This window comes from Symphalangus syndactylus, chromosome 6 (genome assembly GCF_028878055.3).
Source record: "Symphalangus syndactylus isolate Jambi chromosome 6, NHGRI_mSymSyn1-v2.1_pri, whole genome shotgun sequence".
Lineage (NCBI taxonomy): Eukaryota > Metazoa > Chordata > Mammalia > Primates > Hylobatidae > Symphalangus > Symphalangus syndactylus.
The window spans coordinates 111,851,492-111,877,162 of NC_072428.2; the positions used below are offsets into that span (position 1 = coordinate 111,851,492).

A 25,671-nucleotide genomic window follows, 5' to 3' on the forward strand; every position below is an offset into this window, starting at 1 on the left:
GTACAATGAAAAAATGGGAGGGATGCATTTTATTACAGGCTTCTACTGTTGTTAAAGCACTAGATTTTTCCACTTTGAATTGTTCAAAATTATTAGTTTATCAAACAAATTGAAAGAAAATCCAGGGTTCTGTTGCTAACTTTTGAATGAAATTGTAAGCATTAAGGCACATCAAATCAATGGAATACAAATATGAAGATTTTTATTTTTTACCCAGCCATTGTATCCAACCAGGCTAGGTTGAATTCTACTTTTCTATCCTACAATGGCATTCTTTGTGCTTTCAGCTCACTTTGGTTTTTAAAAGTCCATTTCTTTTTAAAAGATTAATCTCCAGGTCAATTCAAACTTCATCTTTTACCCATCCCTTAGCTCGAGTCCTAAAACAAGAAGAAGAGAGTTAATCCTAGTAAGCCTCTTACTGTTGCTCATTCTTTGGTTGAGAAATGAAGAAAGATATGGCACATAGTATACATTCTCTAAATATCAACTGAAAGCATGAATGAGCAAAATAGCAGAATAAATTAAATTCAGTGATTTGCTAAAAGTTAATCTGAAATGTATGCAGGATTCTGTTCCAGTCTTTAAATCACACACACACATAGACACACACACACACACACACACACACATTTAGACACACACACACACTTAGACACACACATACAACAGTAGGTGTTTAGACTATAATAAAATTTGAGCAAAAAGTTCAAATTACAGCGTAAGACTGCCTTTGAATATAAATTACTTTTTTCTGTGTTAGTCTGTGAAATGAGTAAGTATTGAAACCTTCACTGATAGATCTCCAAATAATTTCCCATTCTGATTGGACATGTGCTTAGCAAGAGTGCATGCACTTCCGGTTCCTCCAAGTAGGGGAAAAGAGAATGGAGAGACAAGGCAGATTGAGCCATTTTTCAAGTATCTCACTCAGGAGGCTGGCTGCCAATCAAGGACACCCCAGAAGGAAGACAGTGAAGGGCACATCATGGTGAAGAGGACTAAGATGGATCGCAAACGGCAGCCTGGAACCAGGTCTCCCATATCAGGGAGCTGTGCAATGGGGGCACTCACAGCCTCACTCAAAGAAAGCAGACATAGGCCCCCAAAGAAATTCACCTTGTGGAACTGAATCTTCTTGTTCTGGTTTCATGTTCTTAAATGATCATAATTACGTAACAATTATTTTGAGTTTTTAATTTTTGATCATTTTTGTTTTAACACAGTAAGATATCTCAACATTTTTTGCCATATTCATGAAGCAGAAAATGTACTTGAATTCCTTATTTGTAAAAATGTTATGGGCCTTATAATCAGAAGAGACTCAGATGGTTTTATTTAGTAAGATTTGAAAGGATAGATTCCAGAGTTTCTAGAATTTAAATTTTATTGTTTGGCTGCAAAAAATAAGAAGAACTTGACTTAGCATAGAAAACATAACCTTTCATGTCAGCGCTACTTTAATAAATGCAAGCACAATTTTGTTCAGCTACCTAGAAAAATAATGATATTAGGTAATCTACAATCTTTTAGCTTTTACATGAACCTAAGAATTAAAGCTGGGTCTTCAACTTGACTTTGGTAAATTTAAAGTAATTACATTTTTGCTGTCTATAAAAGTTGTTTAATTAAAGATATTGTAAATGAACTATAATTATGTAGATTTATGTCTGCTTTTAAAACACTTGTGCTCTTTTACTGATTTGAACCTTCAGATATGCTTTCATATTTATTTTGCCAAAGAAACTCTAGATAATTTGATTCCATAGCAGGATGTTGAGGAAGACTTTTTCTCTTGCCTTGGAATCACTGCTATTGGTCCTTGGGAGAACACAATGATGTCTAAGAATTCCATGTTTTATAGTAAACCACCAACCATAGTAAAAGGCAGCACCTTTTCCAGGTCTTACTCAAAGAACAGATCCTATTACTGTCAACTTTTACCCTAGCATCCCTCACACCTCTCCCTAGGTCTTATGAGAAGAGTCATGGACAAAGGAGATGAGGAGAGTCATCAAGGACAGCTGCCTCACACAATGCTTTGCTTTTGGTAAAGGGTCTTGTCCCCAGTTTCCCACTTCAGCTTCAACAAGGCCATGCAGATATGAAATTGGAGCATGAGCATGAGAATCATTCAGAAAGATCTAAAATATCTGCAACAAGTGGAAATTGACATCTATAGGGAGATTCAAATCTAAGATTTTGCTGAAAGTTAATCTGAAGTACATGTAACACTTAACAGTGATTTCTGCACCCGGCCGATTTCTGGGTTCTATTCTTTACACACACACACAAGCATACACACACCATACACACACACACAAATGGTGGGCATCTGTGCTTTAAAGGTGAAAGAAAAAGAAGGATCTGTGATATAAATTCAAATTTAGACCTGCTGTAAAAATACAGTATCTTTTCTGTATGGTTGGGCCGCAAGTAAATCTGGAAGCATTTTTTTGATACATCACCTAGTCATTTTACCACTGGCTCTGTCTTTTACAGTTTTGCTCAATCACCCTGTTGGTACCCCTTTCCTGGGTTTTTGGCATAATTTACAAGAGGTACTGATGATAGTGAGTACAAGTAGGTTTATTTCTATTTCAACTGCCTCCACTATACAAAGGGCAAAAAAACCTTGGCGGCATGAGAGATTGCTTCTCAAATAAAAGTTGTGGTTTTCTGTGTATATGGTAATACTCTTACCTTCCCTGTAATGTTTCAGTGGTACTTTTTTTCTAGGAAACTGGAGAACTTAATTTTATACAGGAATCTCTGGTCTTAGAACTTAGCCTAGTGGTAACAGTTTTAAAAGGTCTCTACCTCCATTTAAAGGAAGCAATTATTCCAAAAGCACAAGATCTCTGGTTGACTAAAGACTGTATCAAGGATGAAAGATTGTGTCTGGAATATTTCCTGCCTTATGAGATTCTGTGTTCAAAATATAAATTTTAGATTTAAGGAGGCATTTGGGTGTGGTATTGCTCACTCTCTGATATACAACATGGTTATTTTACTTTTATGTTTGGTAGTAGTTGTTAAAATAAAACTATATTGTCTTCTTACTAATGTACTAAAGGCTAAATGAAAGAAATTTTTCATCAAATGTTATACATTTAGTTTGATTGTATCAGTTTGAGATACGGTTCAGTATTTTACAACCAATGTCATAAGGTAGGCTTCCATAGTTCCAATTAAGCTTCATAAGAAATATAATTAAGTTGAAGCTTGGCATTGTTTGGTAGGTGCCTGGCTGGCACCAGGTTTTCAAAAAATAAGACTTGTTTGAAGGGGCTTGGGTTTTTCCCTTAATTTCAAGGTTATGTCTTGGATGGGGCATGGGAAAGGGCAGTGGGTTCTGACTACACGTCAAAGAGGTTAAAGACATTCACTGGCTTGACGTCATGTGGACAGTGGCTTGCTTATTCTTCGTTTCCTAGTATCAACTAAAATAATAAATGGTCAGGTTTTGCTCACACTATTTTGAAAATGAAGTCTATGATCCATAATTTTGTAAAATAAATGAGTTGTATTCAGTATACATATGGAATAGTAAGTTATTACATTTTAAAGATGACAATGATGTAATGGTATACTTATATATTATGTTTGCAGATAGATTTTTCACAGAACAAGATTCCTCGGTTTTAATTCTACAATGTGATATTGGAATTAGAAACAAGTCTCTTATGTGTGAATATTTTATCTATATTTGTTATTATCAAAGTAAACACTTCATAGGGTTCAATTTCATCAATAATTAATAATGTGACTAATACGTGATAAAAAGAATAAGTTAAATTATGTTTTTTGCTTACAAATATCACATTAATTGAATAACTGGAGTAATATTATGTTGCTTTTATTAAATGTGTAGTGACAAGTCTAGAAAAGAACTTTAAACTGATTGGCACGTTTGTTAAAATCCATTATAGTTTTCCTGAACAACTACACACCCTAATAAATAACTTACTTATGTTCAAAATGAATTAAATGTGGCAAATAATTCCAACACATTTATTTTACCTAATTATATGTGGTTGAACAACTAGGAACAAATATTTTACAAGTGAAAACCATAAGACACATTTTATTAGGACATGTATATACTAATGCCTTTTACCATTTATTATTTGCTGATGGCCCAGGACCGTATATTAAACAGTGATTTCAGTATCCATCTAAATTTTCATATGGTTTCATTTAATCATAGGATTAAGAGAATATTTTAAATGATTAGAATATATCCTCAATTTTTTCAAGGTTTAGAGTATTTATATTTATATGTTAAAATCTGTGGAAAGGCCTAAAGTCAGGGCGTTTTGAAATTATGTAAATTAGTACATTCAGGATCTAACTTATATTATATCTACATTAGCTTTTCAGTGTATAAGTTTCACAAATAAACTTCACAAATAAAATTAATAAAAGCTAATTAAATATCAAACACCTTTCTTTTTCCAATATGTAATTTAATGAGATTCTGAATTACCTTGATCATTTCTAAAAGTTACTATTTTTTCAAATGAAAATGAAACTGAGCCACCATTTGAAGGCTATATGCTCTTGGCTTAAATTGATACACTTGCAAATATAGCTATCCAACTGCAAAATAATAATCAAATTTAGATATTCAGACTTTGAGTAGAGAATGGAAGAAGTTATTTGGCTGATGTGAAAATTGAACCAATGATTTTAATCTTGAACATACTAAGCTCTAACCAAATGTGTCAAGGGTTGCCAAATAAATATAGAGGAAGAGGATACCGTGTTTTATATTAAGAAGGGTTAATCATTTGTCTGTAGAATAATTTCTCTTCAAGGTTCCAGTGAAATGTATTAGTGATGGTTAGTTAACTATAACCTGACCACATAGTTACTGTATATGGTCAGGTTATACAACAGGTCACCTGTTGTCAACTTCATATCTTTCTAGTTCCACCACTCCTGTAGCAGCTATATGCATTGTAAGTAGCAGATTTTATAAAATGTGTAGATCAATCCCTTTGGAAAAGAATATCAACTATACATCATCTGTATTACTTAATTTTATCCTATTTTTTCTCTTTCTTTTAAGAATACTAATGTATCCAACTTTTATATTCCTTTTTGTTTGTGTTATATTTTAGTTTCTGCATAAGATTTATTTTTTACCTAGCCTTTCTTTTTTTTGAGGGGGGGATGGAGTCTCGTTCTGTCACCCAGGCTGGAGTGCAGTGGCGCGATCTCGGCTCATTGCAAGCTCCGCCTCCCGGGTTCACGCCATTCTCCTGCCTCAGCCTCTCCGAGTAGCTGGGACTACAGGCGCCCGCCACCACGCCCGGCTAATTTTTTGTATTTTTAGTAGAGACGGGGTTTCACTGTGTTAGCCAGGATGGTCTCGATCTCCTGACCTCGTGATCCGCCCGCCTCGGCCTCCCAAAGTGCTGGGATTACAAGCGTGAGCCACCGCGCCCGGCCTACCTAGCCTTTCTAATGAGGTTTCAGATGTTCATACTCCAGTCTTACTGGTCCTCTCCTCTAGAATGGTATCTTTTACGTCTGTGATGTTCTCTGTATTTCCATTACCCTTTAATTATAAGTAACCATACTTCAAGTAAGCAGCTTTTAAAAATTAAAAACTTGAATAAATTGCTATTTCAAAATGGGTTATTGAATAATTTTAAATCTAAAAATGTTTTCAATAAGTACATTTCAGGCTAGAATAACATCACTAATGACGCTTTATTAATAGTGCTACTCATCTTTGTGGGATAAATGTGAGACACTCTTGGATAAGGATTGGGAAAGTCCAAATACAGTTTTGTATATGGCAATATATATAAAATATATAGTGTGGGATTTTTTATTGAATATTCATTGGCACCTGAATATCTCATGGGAATTTATTTAGGATTTGCAGAATATTTAGCAGACATGTTAGACGTTAGTATTGGCACATATTGGATTATTTCTGATTATTTGATGTATTAAATATATGTGCTAATGTAATTTTGGAATCAATTTGCTTGCTCTCTTCTACCTTCAGATTAAACTTAAAATTAGAGTATAATGGCACAACACAATACATGCCTTAAAAAACTGGAGGACAAAGTTATTTTTAACCTAGAATTGTGAAGATAAAACAAGACAATCTAAAAACTTTTATCTTGTGACTCTTTTTTCAGAAGCTGCTGGAGTATATGCTCCAGTGCTCACCAAAATAAGGGAATAAACCAATAAAGGGGATTCATGGGATTCAGGAAACCAGAGTTGCAGCCAGTAAAACAGCAATCAGAATGACTTGAGCACACAAGCTAGGCAGCAGGCTCTGCTGCCCTCAGTCCAACTAGAACGAGAAGATTTCAGGGAGGAAAGTGGAAATTCTGTATCACTTATTCATTGACTGAATCAGACAATATATTGATCCATATGTGTTTTGAAAATCTAGACGTGTTTTACAGATTTGGAGAAAATTAGCAATTGGTCCTGAGAAAATAATCAAATTTAAAAGGCCTTAATTAACTCAAGAAAAAGTTGAATAGAAAGTATAATCATAATACACTACTTTGCTCAACAGTCATGAATATTTACATAATGATAATGTTGAATACCTCTAAAATATGATATTTATACTCTAGGTTTGGAGACAATAGAACTATTTAAGTTAGTGCATAAATACTTATCCATGAAAGTAAAAAGGTAATATATAGTATCTAAAATTTATAAGTCAAGAAATTACAATAAGAGTATGTTATCTGAAAATATGGAGTTAAATTACAGAAGAGATAGCTGAAAGAATTGAATATGTGACCTGTGGGACACTGGACTAGAGAGGTGGAGTGAAATTAAGCAGGGTACAGCTGCTTTCCATTATGAGTCATGCAGTAGTCCCTGAAGTTTTAAACTGCATGCATGCCTAATAAAAAAGTAAATATTTTTAAAAGTGCAAAAAATACTGTGATAACTCTTGACAGTTTGCAATGTAGAAAAGAATGGAAGTGGCTGTCTTCATCTTTTGAAGCTCATTTCCTGGTAATCTCCCCTGCCTGCTCTCAGCTTCAGCCGTTCTGGCCTCTTTGCTATTTATGCAACACATGGAGCTTGGTCTTGTCTTAGGAACTCTGCGCCTGGGCCAGCACTGCTCTTCCCTCAGGTGTCTGCAGACTTCTTCGCTGATCTCTTTCAAGGCTTTGCTTGAATGTCACTTCTCAGCAAGGTTCCCCTTGACCACTCAGTCTAAAATTGCACCTGCTCATGCATCTGCCTTATTCCGCTCTAATGCGTTTCTCCATAGTGTTTATCACCTTCTTAAATACTGCATGATTAAGTCATTTATTGTGGTTTTTGTTAACTTTCTATCTCCCCTTACTACAATGTGAACTACACAAGGACAATATGTTTGTGGTTTGGATGGCTGAGGGGTCCACCAGTGCATCTCAAGTGCCTATATATATGAAACATATATATGGAACACTTTTTATTTTAATGAGCTATTCAGTATTTCAGTAAGCTATTAAATGGTGCTTGGCATACAGTATGTAATCAGTATATATTAGTTGAAGGTATCAATTAACTAAATGAAGAAAGAAAAGACTAAAGAAAGGAAGAGAAGAAAAAAGAGAAGGTAGGACAAAACAAGGGACACCAGTGAGGAGGCAAATGCATTATTTCATAAGATGGTGGTGGTTTGAGTTTGGGTAGAGGCACCGTAAATGGAGAGAAGTGAATGAATTTGAAATAGGCTTGAACATAAAGTTGGCATTATAATGAAAAATATGATTATTTCTAAAACCAATATTTCATCTGTTTTATAAGCAGGAAATACCTGAAAATAAGGAATGTCAAGATTCTAGTATATGTTATTAGAAGTGAATGGCATTCATAGTCATGGAAAATAAAGTTAAATTATTAAATGCTATTTAAACCCACGGAAGTTCTAGACATCGAATAAAAATAAGAATGATACAATAACTTAGCTAATGACAACAATAAAAGCTTTTGTAGAGTTTTTCTACAAGCTTTACAGTTTAGCTTGCCTGTAAGTTACAAATATGAGGATTTTCGTGCTTTGAACTATAAAAGCTCATACCTAAGAGTAATGAAAGTTTTAATATTGTACTTATTTAATAGTGTTTTCTTCTATTAAAAACATAGTATTCTATTCTTATTTATAATTTTATGGAAACCAATTTCACTAACATTTATAAAGTTTGATTTGAAAATAAATTACATTTCTTAATAATTATATGCACAGTTATGACCTGCATGGATTTAAGCTTTCGCATAATTTAAAAATCCATATCTTCATTTTGACTGTATATTTGAAAATACTGATGACAGAATAATCTATTGCACTGTAACTGGCCATTTTTGTGAAATAAGGTCCTTTTTTCCTTGTCTCAGTAGTCATAACTAGTTAGGTGTATATTGTGGTTTTCTTCCATATAAATGTTTCTAGATTGCATACATTTAAAATAACTTTTCATGTCTAATTCTGATGCACATCTTTAGCAAATATGAACAGCAACCTTGCCACTGTCTCTGATTCTTAACTTCTTCCTTTTCTTACCCTTTCCTTATCTTATCTTCTTTCCTTTTCTTATCCTTTCAGAGCCTCTTCCTTTTCTGAAACTTAGATGGGAGATAGGAAGGTATGGTTGTAAAAGCATTACATCTGTCATATAATCTATCACATATCATATAAGAAAATGCATTGTATATTGGAAACTTTTTAATTTTATACACATATATGTGAAATATGTTCATATGAAATACATTTCACTTTAATAAGCTATTCAATATCTCAATAAGCTATTCAGTATTACAGGCACCTAGATAACTAAAAGATCAGTCATTACATTTATTTCAGTGTAAGAACTTAATGGGGAAAAATTTAAGTTCTGTTAATGAGTTTCTAATAAAAGTAGACCTATTTTGAAAACAGAAGTGTCTGTTTCCATATTATATTTAAAATAAAAAATTATGATGAAGCATTTTCCGGTGTATGAAACTAAGATTCTTTTATCCATAAGGGGCTAATGTATAGTTGAAGATGTCCATAATTGAACAGCAGGAAGTATTAGATAAATTCAAGAAAGCCCAGTAAATCCTAGAGGGAATTAGAAATAAATTTCATATATTTATTGTTAACTGCCACCATTTTATATGAAAATTATGACAAGGCAAAGTTTACATTTCATTATCAATATAATGTCCCTATTGTCCCTATCCACTGTTCTTTGTTAGCAGTCAAGTATGGGAAACACAATATAAGAGATGGTTAGGAAGTTGATAACGTGTTTAGCACTGCTTTGTACTCATTCTGGATCCAAGAATCTCTTTTTATTCATTGTGTTAAATATTCATGAGCACTTATTCTGTGCCTGATACTATGATATAGAGGATCTAAGGCTGTACTAGTTTCTGCTCTTAAAGTAATCCATAGACAGAAGAGAGACATACAGGTGTATGTTCATTGAAATATGACAGCTGCCATTTGAAAAATGTATGGAAATACAGATGCTTAGTGCATTTGGTAAAGAAGGGGGTGAGACTAAGAGAAGGGGAATTTTTAGGGTAGCAGTGCTTAAGTATGTTACAGGGGCTTAAAAGAACAGTTCAGTGAAGAAGGAGAGATTGAAGTCCAGAAAATCCTGGAGAAGGTAGGAGGATGGGAAAAGAGTGGTGGCATCTGTCTCTATGAGATGCAATGAGAAAGACGGTGATGAAAATAGAAGTTAGTTAAAAGGTGAAGAGGAGGGAACTTGCAAAATTTCCCATTTTCTGTTTTCTTGGTGAGAACAGAATGTTCAGTCTGCTCCTGATCATAAAAGGAAGGATTTAGCAGTCACTGATCTGAAAAAGATTGGGGAACAGAGACGGGTAAATGAATTATGGGTGGCAGGGAACATTCCTCTGAGATTATAAATCCTAAATTTGTCATTTATTCATGCAATGAGTATTTACAGAGCACGTTTGCCTAGGTTAGGTGTTGAATATGCAGCAGGGAGCAAGATAGGCACATTCTGAATTCTAAAGCAGTTCATGCCTTCATGACACAGTAAACAAATTTAAAAAATTATTACTCAATTATAACTGTGAGAAAGACCGTAAAAGTTAAAGAAATGGTATTAAGATACCATATGATGCATAAGAAGGCTTGGGATTGGGTGAGGAGGCAGCGAAAGGAGAAAGTAGCGATACCCACTTGGAGAAATGACTGAGCAAAGGCCCTGAGACCAGGCGTTTGAGGGTGGCAAGGCTTCCCACTCAGTGTGCTGTGGTGCCACTCATGAATTACATGTGTGCCAAATATTCATCCGCTCAGCTCTTATGTGTTATTCCAAGGCACAAAAAAACATTATCACTTTCTAACTGAGACATGATATGAAATAGTTTGAGAAGCTTTGCATTAAGGGAACTGACCTCAGAAAGTTTTCATCTGTAGCACCAGCAAGATTCATGGAATAAATAAAATATCTGGATGTTTTATTAATTTGGCCCTTCTTGTGTGTTTACAGTCATTGAATTAATTGGTTTATTCAGCAAATAGGTAGTTGATAAAGTGATGCTGCATTCAACCTGTGCTAGTTTTATAAATATTACAAATTGACACAGAGACTGTCCACAATATGGAAGTTTATCTTGGGGTTTCTTATGAAAAGATTAAAAAAATTATCTTACCTTAGCAGGTATGGGGGAAAGTTTTTTCTCATTTCTTTTCCATTGAGTATTATCAGTAAAATATACAAAGATTGAGTGAAATTTCAAATTATTTACCATTCAGCCAAAAGAATTCTCAACTTATTCACACATATATATTAAGTAAAGAATTCAGAAAATCATTAATAAAGTTCAGACAAAAACCATCTAACTTAATTCCCAGGAAAAAAACTGGAACTGTTGCCTAGAATTATCCAGCTACACAATTTGTATTCATTTTTAAATTGCATACCTTATCCTTTTTACCTCTGTGTATAGCACCTATTTAAAAGAAACAGAAACCTGGCCTGGTGTGATGGCTCACGCCTCTGATCCCAGCACTTCTGGAGGCCGAGGCGAGCAGATCCCTTGAACCCAGGAGTTCAAGAGCAGCCTGGGCAACATGGTGAAACCCTGTCTCTAAATAAATACATGAAAGAAAGAAGCAGAAACCAGACATTTCTCTTTTTAGCTATGGGTTGCTACACCTCTGTGAAATCAGAGGTGTTTACCACTGTCTTAAATCACTGGTTTATGATTACTTGATATTTTCTGGATTTTTAAAACATTACTTCTTTTTTTAATTGGTGTAGAAGTAATGTTTTAGCATACTATAAATTTCTGGTAGTAATTTGTATTACAAAGGTGCATATTGTTTAAGGTCCCAAGTAAGCTTTATGTATAGAAAAGATTCCTCTGCTCTTTCTTTTTGTCCTCAAACGTAAACTTCTGGAGACCTGGAGAGAATGAAAGGCGTCCGAGTGTGTGTCCATGGCAATCCGCTAGCTGTGTGGAGGAAGTTACAGTGGCATTAAGCCATGAAAAGGATCAATTGTTTTTGTGAAAAATCCTTGGGACGTGCCTTGAATTTAAAGAATCAAGTTCATTAAAATCATAAATCATCTATTAATCTTATTTTGTTGAAATATCCTTGGTGGTCCATGGTATTTTAAAGACCAAAATTGTAAAAAATGTAGTTAAAATAACAACATAATGGGATTGTTGAAGACCGTGAAATAATATCCCCAGTGCCTTTTCTTCTTGAGGGTTTTTACTGGATACTTGCTCTACCTATACCTCTCCTAACTACAGAACTGAACGTGATGTGAGATGTGTAACTTTCATTTATTCACTCATGTGCCAGACACCATGCTGACATTACATGTGAAAAGTTTCCAAGGTTTTCTTGTTACGTCTACAATTACGGCTAAGTTTCCCGTAAGTAATTTGGGGGACTGGAAACGAGGGCAAAATTACATGAAGGGCTTAGAAAACTGCATCAATTATTTTTAGATGTGTCAGAGAGATGGGAGTAGTCTTTCTCCCTGATAATCAAGACCCACTAGAGCACCGCCATATACTGCACACATACTTCTGAATGACAGGAGCTTTGTGTGAGATGAGAAAGCTGTGTCAGGCTGATGGTATTATCATGATTCCTTGGAATGGATCACCATCCCAAATCACCAGACACTCCCTGATCAGGAGGGAGCATCACATTCTCCAGCCACTGTATTATTTGGGAGGTTCAGGTAGGAAGTGAGTGCATAGCCTCAAGGGGTCTGGTGGAGGTCCTCTTGGGAAATGCAGAACTTCTTTGCCTACTAATGCCCCTTGCTCTGAGACCGGAGAGGCTTCTGGGAATTTTATCCTCACAAGAAACATTCATTTCATTTAAATAGTATGTGAAGCAAGACATTTAAGTTAGTTAGAGGTGCGTATCATTTAAGATGGTAGGAGTTGACAGTTTTTGTAAGCCATTTCTGAAGTTAAAAAACAAGGTAGTTTAAAATAAATTGTATTTCAGCAGTCACTATTTTCTTAATTTGCCAATGAACTTGAATGACATATTAAAGAACTTTATGCATTATACTGTAGTTTGTGATCCTCTTGAACACAAAATGCATATTATGTGATCTTGTTTCCAAGGTTAAATCAGTGTATCCTTGGCTAGATCTATAATAGTTTATCTGATAAACATCTTCTGTCAAAATAATATTTGCCATTAATGAAATTAATGGCAGAAGTATAACTTCAGAAAGGTATGATCACTTAGATGCTAAAATATCTGTTAAGGAAAACATAGGTTACATTTCAATATCTTTGTCTTTGTGTTATATGATATGTAAATTCCAAGGTGTAAATCCTTTCATAAGAACACTTTTTTCTTTTTCCTAGACTTAGAAATATTGACTTGCCCACAGAGCTAGCTCCTTTGATGTGCAATGATGCTACCTGTGATATGTTTTAAGATGCTCTTTTTTGGCTGGGAGCGGTGGCTCATGCCTGTAATCCCAGCACTTTGGGAGGCCGAGGCGGGCAGATCATGAAGTCAAGGGATCGAGACCATCCTGGCCAACATGGTAAAACCCCGTCTCTACTAAAAATACAAAAATTAACTGGGCATCATGGTATGCGCCTATAGTCCCAGTTACTTGGAAGTCTGAGGCAGGAGAATCACTTGAACCTGGGAGGTGGAGGTTGCAGTGAGCCGAGATCACGCCACTGCACTCCAGCCTGGTGAAAGAGCAAGACTCCATCTCAAAAAAAAAAAAAAAAAAAATGTTCATTTTTATTTAACCGTTACCATTATCACATTAGACAGTGCAGGAGTATGTTAATTATCTCTAGGTGTCCCAGTGGCCTAGTAAGTCCAGGGCAAAATGCCAGCAGAGTCCTGGCCAAAAGCACTACATTAACTTGTTCAGTCTCTTGACACCCTCACAAACAAAACAGTAAACCTGGAGAGAAAACATATTTGTTCCAAATGAGTTAACTATTCCAAAATAAATAATATCTAACCCCTGGCCAACAATTTGTAATTGTGTATAAAAAGTAACTAATGGGATGTATTCTCTAAGACTATTAATTATGTACTGCACAGGAATGCTTTTTAAATGTTGTTCCTCTGAGTGCAATAAACCTGTGTAATCTAGGCAACCTAATGAGCATCTTTGAGCATCTGCCACTGCAGAGTGCGTTCAAATTTCAGGCAAAACTTGGGAAATGCTGCTGCAGCAGTGGGCCAGTAAGACCCAGTGCTGTCGTTGGTCAAGATAGGTCACCAATTACAAGACTTGAAGATAAGCATGTTGTGATTGGTGGTTGAAGTGAATCCCCTCTCCTTAAGGCCTGACTCTGGGGATTCACAGAATGGGCATTGTGGAGACACCAAGTTCCATGGAGAATGCAACTATTAAAGTGAGAAGGAAAAGAGAGTACAAGTGAGATGTTTGGCAAAGAGTAGAGGCATGAGATGGGGACTAAAAGTATCCAGCAGATGAATGTGAAGCCAATAAAATGATTCTGCTAGCCAGCTAGACCGTACTTAAGCTGTACTAATTGAGACAATAGGATTTGCACAGTTTCCGCTCACTTCAAATAAACTTTACAAGGAAATAAAATGATAAATAGTAATTATCACTTCATAGTCTACTGGCAATGAAAGATTTTTACATACCGATAAAGCAGTAGATGTAATCTTTTTTGTACAGTTATGAGCAAAATCAGTGATGAATATAGCTAGGTGCTCGTTAACAGTTAATAGCCTACTAATTAGAGATGTCATCAAAGTGTTTAATTTTTTTAAATTGCTAGTGGAGAAAGTGGTTCTAAAATGAAGAACTCTTCAAAATGTAAACAATATAAGCTTTTAAATAAGTAGTGATCTTAAGCTGCTTTAAGTCTTTTTTTTTTTTTTTTTTTTTTTTTTGAGATGGAGTCTCGCTCTGTCACCCAGGCTGGAGTGCAGTGGCGCAATCTCGGCTCACTGCAAGCTCCGCCTGCCGGGTTCACGCCATTCTCCTGCCTCAGCCTCTCCGAGTAGCTGGGACTACAGGTGCCCGCCACCACGCCCGGCTAATTTTTTGTATTTTTTAGTAGAGACGGGGTTTCACTGTGGTCTCGATCTCCTGACCTCGTGATCTGCCCGCCTCGGCCTCCCAAAGTGCTGGGATTACAAGCGTGAGCCACCGCGCCCGGCCGTCTTAAGTCTTTTCTGAAACAAGGGAAGTATTCTGAAAAATTTTGCTTTAAAAAATATATTCAATTTACAATACAGGCTGGGTGCAGCGGATGACTCCTGTAATCCCAGCACTTTGGGAAACTGGGGTGGGTGGATCACTTGAGGTCGCTTGAGGTCAGCCTGGCCAACATGGTGAAACCCCATCTCTACTAAAAATACAAAATTTAGACAGGCTTGATGGTGGGTGCCTGTAATCCCAGGTACTTGGGAGGCTGAGGCAGGATAATTGCTTGAACCAGGGTGGTAGAGGTTGCAGTGAGCGAAGATGGATCGCGCCACTGCATTCCACCCTAGGCGACAGAGCGAGACTTTGCCTCTGTACAATACAAAGACATAATTAGATTACATAAGGGTAGTTCCTCAAGTTTGATTTAAATTAAATATTTTGTTTTTCAGTGTTCACATTGTTCTCTAGGGAAACGGTTCACCCTCGAATATCAGGATTTGTATTTTCAATGTGCAGTGAGTGTCCATACTTACCCTTAAAACTAAAGAGCACTTCAGACTAAGAATCAGAGAGCATCAGAAAACAAGTGAATAATTTATGACAACAAAAACATGCTATGCACATTAGATAAATGTCACATTGCTGTTGCATTTAAAACAAAATTGCTTCACTATTGAAAGAAAAAACCCAAATGCCTGAAAAATAAAATTCAGGAAATGATAAGTGTCGTTATAAGCACATTTTTTACAAAGAGTTCAAAATGGTTTTACACAGGCCCTATCTCTTGTTACAGTATCATTGTAAGTAAACAGGAGATATATACCCCTATTTTTAAGTTGTGGAAATACAAGCAAAGAGATGTGACTTGACCAAGGTCATCACTTAAAGAGATATATACCCCTATTTTTAAACTGTGGAAATACAAGCAAAGAGATGTGACTTGACCAAGGTCATCACTTAAAGAGATATATACCCCTATTTTTAAATTGTGGAAATACAAGCAAAGAGATATGACTTGTCCAAGGTCATCACTTAAAGGTAGAATGTAAGATTCCGATCTTAAGAATGAAGTGAAAAGAGGCATAAAAAATATATGTGTTTATAGTTAAAATTAAACAGATCTCCCTTGCTCATCCTGATTTCTTTTGCGATATTGCCCAAGCTTAAGTAGTTTTAATGAGCAATAGCAAGTGGCTTATAAAAGATACTGGCAAATTGAAAATGTCTTAAATCATTAGAGATCCATTGAAAAATTATCAATTTATTATAGTCAATATGCTTCTTGGGAATAAAGGTTTCTTATTTCTAGACCAGTTAAAAAAAAAAAAAAAAAGGAATTCATGCCAAAAATGAATTTTCAGTCAATACAGTGGGAAAGGAGTCAAGAAACTCTGCCTTGTCCAGACATAACCACACAGTGAATCAGTCAGCATCCTGGCAGCAACTTAACATGACCCACACCTCTTTCAGAACAGGTTGTTAACACATAAAGCTGCCAGATTGTCCTGCTTAATGGATAGACAGTGACATTTGGGTTTAATTTTATCTAAGCAAAATGTGCTGTTTTAGAAATAAGATAAAAATTAAAATATGACTATTTCAGGGTTTACCCACAAAATGCAGACCGAGTACATCTGATCATCATGGCCAATAAGATGACCTGTGAGTTTGTTGCATTTCCTGTTTTGCTATGGTTCTTGTTTTTCATTATCTTCGTAGCTGAAGTACTTAACTTGCCTACTATGTGTCAACTTGGCTATTATTTCATAAGCTTAACTTTAAAATGCTGTTAATGCTGCATCTATCATGCAGTCTCTTGGAAGAAGATTTTTAAATGGATTTCAAATTTTTCTTTACAGTCTTAAAACATATTTACATATTTATCTTTAATTTATCTAGTTGTAGAATCAGAGACATTCTTTCAGACATTCTTTACAGTGCATAGACACTTTAAATTTTTTAAATATTTAACAAAAACTCATCAAATATTTGGAAAACGTAAGAACATATGAAAAAATAAAAATCACACCCAATGGCACCACATAAAGAAATTTACATTTTTATTTATAAAGTTGTATCATAACTGTTGATGTTTTATATCATGTATATTTTTAAAAAATCAATAAATATGTTTGAAAATATACTTATAATGGCTTCACGTCATTTCATATTAGGAACCTTACATAATTTATTTAAACTTCCCCCACTTTTTGTATATTAACATAGTTTATAGTTATTCACCATTATTTTCAATGTTGTAAACATCTTGGTATATCATGTTAATCTCTGTTAATCTTTTAAAATATGTTCTTTGGAATAGAATTATTGAGTCCAAGATATGAAGAGTTTTAAGGATCTTGATGACCCTTGTCAACTCACTTTCCAGAAAGTTTATAGTAGTTCATTCTTCTACCTGTATATAAAGAAACATCTCAAGATTTCTGGATCATCATTGAATATTTAAAAAGTAGTAATAAATCTTTGACAACTGGTTAGCTAGAAAACTGCTATCTTCATGTTATTTTAGTTTCTGTTTCTTTGATACCAGTAAAGTCTCACAGTTCTTTATAAATTTATTAATTTATTTGCATTCTTAAAACTTCTGTGCTCATATTTTGCCCTTATTTATTTGTAATAATTTTGTATGTGTGGAATATATTGTAATATTTGTTTAATGTATTTTAACATTTATCAATAGCTTAATTTTACAATTTGTATTTCATTAAACATTTCTCTATACAAGTTTTAAATGCCATATAATCAAAACTATAAATGTTTCTTCATAATATCCTTTTCTTCATACATAGAAATGCATCCCCCATCTTATGATTAATTTAATGTTCACTTTGTAAATAGTTTTTATACATCCTTTTAAAAACATTCTTTATTCCACTTGTAATTTATTTTTATGTATGTGTCAAATACAATTTAATTTTTTTCACGAATCGTGTTCCCAACCTTTGAACCTTCATACTTTTCCTTATCTAATTGTGACGTTTCCTTTATCATATATTAAATTTGCATCTATGGTAGGTTCTATGTTAGTGCTGTTTGCTTTTTTCTATTGATCTGCCTGTCAATTCATTTTTTTTAGTAATTGATTAACCAAGCCTTTATTAATTCACACTTTTTCTAAATGTTCTAGTCAATTATTACTCTCCATTTATTATTCTATATAAATTTTCAAAAAATTTCTCCATTTAGAAACAACCTAGTGAGATTTGACCTATTCATTAATATAGAAAAAAAATCACAACTTCCCCAAATTCACTGTTTCCATTGAAGAATGTAGTATATCTCTTCATTTATTCACATTTTCTTTTATATTAAAAATAGTTCATATCTTTGTTCCTTTATGAACTCGCTTGGTGTTTTGTGCTTTTCATGGTAAATGTGAATGGAATCCCATTGTATCCTCTAATTGGTTATTTGAGTGTGCCAGTTGTCCAGAACTTCCTGAGCGACCCCAATCGGAAAGGAGCACAGCAGATGTTCTTGCTCTGCGTCAGATTTCAGTGAAAGTACGTGGGCATAAGATTTCAAAACAGCAATCTTACCATTGCTAAATAATACTATTATGGTAAGATAAGTTAATAGCATATAATAACATAATAAATAAATATAATAACACACTATTTTTGTCATTTGATACTCCCTTTTACATACTTTTTCTTACACAGATTGGGTTCTCTTCTCACTTTTAATGTTATTTTTAGCTCGTTCCTTTAATTGTTATTTGTACATAGGTTGATATTTCTGTCTCTGTTCTCATTATCACTGAGCAGTCAACATTGGGTTTTTCTCTTATGGTGGAACAAATTCACTGTTAGTTATAGACATAAAACTAGGTAACTATAATGATTATAGTACAATAACAATGAGTTTGTGCTTCGTGTTTTGTTGATATTATAGAAGGTTGACAGGAAAAAAATATGGTACTTCATCCACAGATTTTATTTTATACCTGAAGCTCAAGCAAAGCTAGTTTAACAGATGCTATCCTTGTGCATATCATTTAAGCTCAAGAAATAAATCTTCTGACATGGTCAACTTTTAATTTTAGTATCCAAAAAGTAGAGAATGCTTTAAGTGAACTGTTATGATGCTGTAAAATAATATTTATTAAATTGAGAATATGTCAGTGATTCATTATCATGTAAAGAAATAGGTTACCAAATAGTGTCATTGAATTTAAGTAAAGTCCAAATTTATTATATATAAATATATAACATCTAGAGAAACATACGTGCATGTGCAAAACTGTTAATAGCAGTTATTTATATGACACAGGATTACAAGTGATTTTTAAAGTATTTTTGCCTACCTGTATTTTTTGTAATTTATTTGAAATAGGCATGCATTATTATGTCATAAAGATCAAAATTATTAATATGTTTTAGCAAAAAATAACTCAACTTTAGAAATATAGATAAATTACATTAGCTTAAATGCATCTAAGAATAGGAAAGTATACTAACTACTTACCAAGATTAGCTTGTGAATATTTTGAGCTTTCATTGAAAAGTTTGAATAGTCAACAAATTACCAACATAGAAATTATCTCTCTGAAAGCATGTCCAGTGTCTAAGAAACAATAAAATCTAATTGCTCACCTTTGAGCCTCTCCTTGGTCCTGTGAGACATATGCATTTAATTGGATGTCTCACTACCAAAATAAGCATATGTAAGAAATGACTCCCTTTGTTCTTTTCCATTATCCTTATGTTCGAACTTTCCATCTCCTTTAATGATTTTACCATTTTGATTATATAGTGCCTCAGGCATCTACTTTTATCTCTTTAAACTTATTCTTAAATAAAGTGGTTACCTGGACTCTTATAACTCATATTTTTCCAGAATTACCTCTTTTTAATGATATAAATTAAAATATCCTCTTATTTTGCATAAAGTTGCTATTTAAGTTTTGAGACATTCAAAAGTACTTTTATTTTGAAGCCTTTGAAGAGAGGAGGAAACCAAAACTCTGCTTCCTAACGCTGTAAGGTAGCTGAAATTGGAAAACAAATGACTTGATATATATACTCTAAAAAGTGGTATTTTTTAGGTCTTTTGGTTACACCTGAAGTGGTTAACAGTAGGTGCAATGTTTGAACTAGTACTATAGCCTAAACAAACCGTACTATCTGAATTACCATAATTAGCTAAATTAAGTTCCATAAATGTCGTTGCACGTATACTGAATAAAAGTTTACATTCCAGATGGGTAAAGATAGGCTATATGATAATTTAACTTGACAGCAAGCCAATCCTTAACATTGAATGACAGGAAGATCCACAGAGAAAATTTGCCATGTATAATATTGTAGACTCTGTACTTGTGGGCAAATTTAATTTTACTTGGAAAGTTTGTCTTAGCAAATCAAGGTTTTAGGTTAGATCATTTGGGTCATAAACTCAGCTTTCTTATCAAATGGAGAAAGACAACAATAATAGAACATCTGAAGATACAAAGTATTTAATAACCAGGTGATGTGTTCATAGGTGTTCTTTAATCAAAAGTTGATTCTGGCTGGGCACGGTGGGTGGCTCATGCCTGTAATCCCAACATTTTGGGATGCTAAGGCGAGCAGATCACTTGAGGTCAGATGTTCGAGACCAGCCTGGCCAACATGGTGAAACCCTGTCTCTACTAAAAATACAAAAATTAGCTTGGCATGGTAGTGCACACCTGTAATCCCAGCTACTCGTGAGGCTGAGGCAGAAGAATTGCTTGAACCGAGGGCATAGGCGTAGGGGGAGGTGCAGAAGTTGCAGTAAGCCAAGATCATGCCACTGCACTCCAGCCTGGGTGACAGAGCGGGACTCTGTCTCAAAAAAAAAAGTTGATCTCTTCTTAAAGGAATTCCTATTTTTTATTTTATTCTCAGAGAAAAGACTTGTTTCCAGTGACAGATGATTGTGACTGCTGTCACTATCAACCATTGTTTATCAATGCCACTTCAGTCTTAATCATGTCTTGCTGTCAAATTCTTTAGTGGACGATAACCACTCTGATGACAGTATACTATCTCCAGAGGGTTCTAAGTCCTTCTTCAAGCCTTCACAAACCACCTGTCTTTCTTCACGAGCACACATCCAACCCTTTCATTTCAGTTAAAATATTTATTGGATTATTTCATACTCTTCTTTGAAATTTTTCCTCAAAATATATGCAACATATGAAATACATTCAATGCCATTCAGTCAACTCAGTAGACTACCTCCTCGCTTTTAAAAGAAATCTAGGTAAGAAGAGAGAGTAGGATGAAAGTTAAAAGTGTGAAGATGGATAATGATCTGTTACCAAAAGTAAGTTCCTAGTGATCTATGAAGATCCTACATGAGCGCTCCCTGGCGTCTCAAATCTCGAGTTCTGTGATTTCTCACTTCTTGGTCCTCATGCCTTTTCCTCTACCTGGAACATTCAGCCCCTTTCCTCAGGTCTCGTCTTTGTCAGTCTTCTTCAAGGTCTTTAACGGTTCATCTCTAATTCTATCATTTCTTTGCCACATTTCTAAACTTCTGCTACCAACTGATCTCCTTTTTATGTCCTCGGAAATTCTTCAGTAACTTCTTTAAAGGATGTGAAATATGCAAGAAGTTGGACAAATTCACTTTAAGAGATAGGAAATCCTAGACTTCAAACTTAGATCTGTGGTTATTTTCTATCTGAAAGTTATTTTTCTTAGGAGCACTGTATTTCTCCCTATTATAGTAATATTTTGGCCACTTATGGCAAGAACATGTGTATATGTGTTTGTGTGTGTATTTTCTCAGAGCACTGCTGCTAGAATTTTTAGTAGAATGCAGGTGACAAATTGTTAATCAACATGAAACAGAGACTTTCTTTAGGGTAAGGCCACAATCAGAAGCATTTTTGGAATTCAAAATATTTATAATGATTTTTTTTTAGTAGAAAATGAGCACCCTTATTTTAACTTGGCGGGGGGGTTTAAAAATTTTGAGAAAAAATGGTTTCCTTGATAGGAAGTTATCAAGGAAAACAAAACTTTGATTTCCTTTACATAAGTGTAAACAGAAATGAGGAAACATGTCTTTATAATACATATACTAAATAAATATATGTATTTTTATATATCCTTGTATATATACCTGTTTGCATATATGTGAGTGCTCAAGGTGAGTTCAAGGTGGAATGGGTTGAAGGGAGAATGTTTAGGTTATCTGAAATAATATAAACCAAATTTCTCTCAATTTTGTTAGGATAACATTAAAAAAGATTTGCTAATATGTATTTTCTTGTTATATGTCATGTGAACAATCACTTCCTGAAATTTCTTAGTTTTATCACTACAAAACAGTCACACCATAACAGCCTTGTCAAAGATTTCAAATAGAAAGAAACAAAATATAAAAACTAAAAAGAAACTGAAATCCACAGAAACAGAAAAAAAATTCTATATTTCATTATTTTAATGGATCTTAAAATGCGTAAGCACTTTGATAGATTCTTTTTTATATAGGATTTCCTGGTATTCAAAGTATATAATGCAACAAAAAAGTGAACCCAGCTTCTTTTTTTCTTGTTCATTGGAGCTATCACATCTCATCTATCAGACCTCTAAGTAGAATTTTTAAAGTGGGGTACTCTCTCACGCCCAAGCACTATGTAATTAGCATATGAATGTGTAACGGATTGTTTGAAGTAACAATTAAGGGAACAATACATAAAGGAACTGAAGAGAGCTACCAACACCTGGGAATCTTGTATTGAAAAAGCTTTCTTAATGTAAGTAATTAAAAACCCAGGATAAATGTTCATTGTGTAGGGATAAAACTCTATAAGGAAAGCTAAAATTCTGCTGATGTTTTGCTGTTATCCTTCAGAAGGAATCATTAAAACAAGAACTTACTGTTTTATTTATTTCAGTAAAATGCTTGTTAAATACAGGTTTTGCATGGTATCTGATCTCCTGAAGTCACCACAATGCATAACAAAAATGTCTTAACATTTCTAAAATATTTATATTTAAAATATATATAAAATGTCGAGGAATCTTTTTCCTATGGCTAGTGCAAAGTTTCAGAGAAAATTTCAATTGATTGCCAGGTTAAATCACGTATACAGTCAATTCTTTATAATTTATTTGTCCAAGTAATTCCTGCTAATGAACCTGTAGCCCGCTGTATTGTTTTACACTATTTTGTGTCTCTTGAAGGCAAGCATGCTATCGAGGCTCCTGCCGAGGCAGAGCACCTTAGGAGAGTAACCAGTAGCTCAGGATTCTTAGGAATGCTTGATATTGAGGGAGGATAAATGAAGTGGAAGGCAGGGGCCCCGCATTATGGTTTCCATTTTTTATCACTTGCTGCCTGTACAAACTACTTACGTTTTTTGGCATAAATCTTCTCATCTCTAAAATAGGAATTACTTTTTTCTAGACTGTTAAAAGTCTCAGTCAGTAACCTTTTATGGCCCTTTCTAATATCCACTTGTATATATTCACTTGTAATAAAGAAACTCTTAACCCCGGAATTTAACTTAAATCAGTTTAGTCTTAAATAACTAGCATTTTATGGAACAACCCTATTTGAAAAATAAATTGTGAGCCTAAGATTTCATTTGTAAGTAGAAAGTGAAACAAAATGATGTATGAATATTCATAACAGCATTATTCATAATAGCCAAAAATTAGAAACAACAGAAGTATCTATTACTTGATGAATGGATGAATAAAATGTGGTATATTCAATTGTCAAAACAAAAATTGCACCAAAGTTAAACAGGAAAGAAATACTTTATTCAAGGCTGTTGCAGTAGGGGAGAGAAGCTAGATCCGAGTCTGAACTCAACACACATGAAGCAAACTGGGTCAGGTTTTTAAGGGCTGGAGTGAGCTTGTGGAAAAGAACTGCAGGACATTCAGGGCCATAAGCTATCTGTATTTGTGATTGGCTTTATCTGAACTACCTCTTGTCATAAAGATATGAGTTTATCTAAATACATTTAAGGTTATCTAAATAAATTCGTATCTTTATGACAAGAAGTAGTTTTTACAACTTGGAGCAAGGTGCCCTACTGAAGTTAGGCTCCTACCCTCCCACCTAAACTGGAAGATAAAGGTTCTGTCTCTCTTGTTGATTACTTTTCAAAGAGGTGGTTCCCAGGTCCTTGAGAGGTACATTTCTGGATTATAAGTTACCAAGTGGCTATTAAAAAGATTTACATCTCACAGGAGTAGAGGAAGAATTACAAGCTGGGCACAGTGGCTTACGCCTGTAATCCCAGCACTTTGGGAGGCCAAGGCAGGCGGATCACGAGGTCTGGAGTTCGAAACCAGCCTGACCAACATAGTGAAACCCCGTCTCTACTAAAAATTCAAAAAAATTAGGCAGGCGTGGTGGCGTGCACCTGTAATCCCAGTTACTCAGGAGGCTAAGGCAGAAGAATCGCTTGAACCCGAGAAGTGGAGGTTGCAGTGAGCTGAGATCACGCCATTGCACTCCAGCCTGGGCTACAGAGCGAGATTCCATCAAAAAAAAAAAAAAAAAAAGGATTACAATTACAATACAATTACAATATTCCTAAAGTAAATTCTATAATAAAGGGAAACCAAGGGCCTATGGTCAGGAACAACCCTTTCTAAAGTTTAGTCAAACCAAGGGGAACTTTCAGGCTGTCCTGGTCACCATATGATAGAATATTCTTGGACAGTGAAGGAGGATGATGTATTGATACATGCTATTGCCATGTATAACCCTCGAAAATATTATGTGACGTGAAAGAAGGTGGTCACGAAAGGCCCCATCATTCTGTTTATATGGAAATGTCTAGAATAGTAAAATCCATAGAGACAAAAATATTAGTGTTTTCCTAGGGCTGGGGGATGGGCGTGGGTGTGGGGTGGCAGCTAAGGGTATGGAATTTCTTTTTAGAGTGATGAAAATGTTCTAAAATTGTTTGCAGGAATGGTTACAAAACTTCGTAAATATTCTAAAAGCCATTGACTTGTACACTTTAATGGATGAATTGTGTGATACGTAGATTATATTTTAATAAAACTATTGTAAAAAATAGATTTATGTTGAAATGTGTTATATAGCCAATAGAATATTTACTTAATATATAGATTTTTAAAAATTTAAACACAACCAAAACCTTTATTTTTCCAAAGTAGGTTTTGGCTTTGGATAACCTATGAATTTTAAGTGTGCATTTCTGATAGCTGGCCTGCCTTTTAGTTTTTATAAAATAGTAATTTATTACCATGTTGTAATAATCAGATAGTATATAACATGGAAGAAAGAAAAATAAATTCTGAAATGTCTTTGAGATATTTGCATCCAATAGAGAAAACAAATGTATAAAGAGAATAAGAAGTAATTTTATACTATATAAACAGAGTGCCAATGTATGAATGAATAATGTTCTACAAATACATTTGTAAACTGGCTATTTGTAGCTTTCTCTACAGAAACAGTTCTGCCATCAACAATCAGGTTCCAAACCTATCCTGCAAAGATTTATTTTACCCACAATGAAGCTGAAATGAAGTATTAATGTTAGTACAGTCAGGGATTAAGGGGCAATCGTACAGGAAGGAGGAGAATGAATCTGAACACTCCCATTTATTGGATGCAGGCATGGCTCCTGGCAAAATTTTGAATTATGTAGAGTGAGACTGGTTTTCATCCTGTTCTTTTGTCTATCCCTTGCCCCATGTTTTAGATCTAGAGACTGTCTCTCTGGGTCATGGGGCATTGACTATCTTTATGGCCGTAAGTTTCCCATTGCATTACCTAACTCAAGCATCTCTGTTCCTCCAAGTGACAAATTCACTCACGCTATCTGACATAACATTTCTCCCAAACAACATATGCACATTTAAATTCCACTTTCTGACAGCAGCTAATTTTGTTTTGCATTAGGAAGGAAGCAAATTTTGAAAGCATGATAAACTCTGGGTACACTAGAAGCATTTTCAGATAAAACTTGGATTGTAAATGTAAAGGTATCTTTAATCAGTAGGATTTCAGGCATTAGACTTAGGGAATGGTA

General features: G+C 34.5%; 1 protein-coding gene across 4 annotated transcripts in view; it reads left to right on the forward strand.

Moving 5' to 3' along the window:
• Window positions 1-25,671, forward strand: part of PTPRZ1 (protein tyrosine phosphatase receptor type Z1) — a 193,547-nt gene that overhangs the window by 30,642 nt on the left and 137,234 nt on the right. The gene's annotated exons all lie outside the window — the stretch shown is intronic.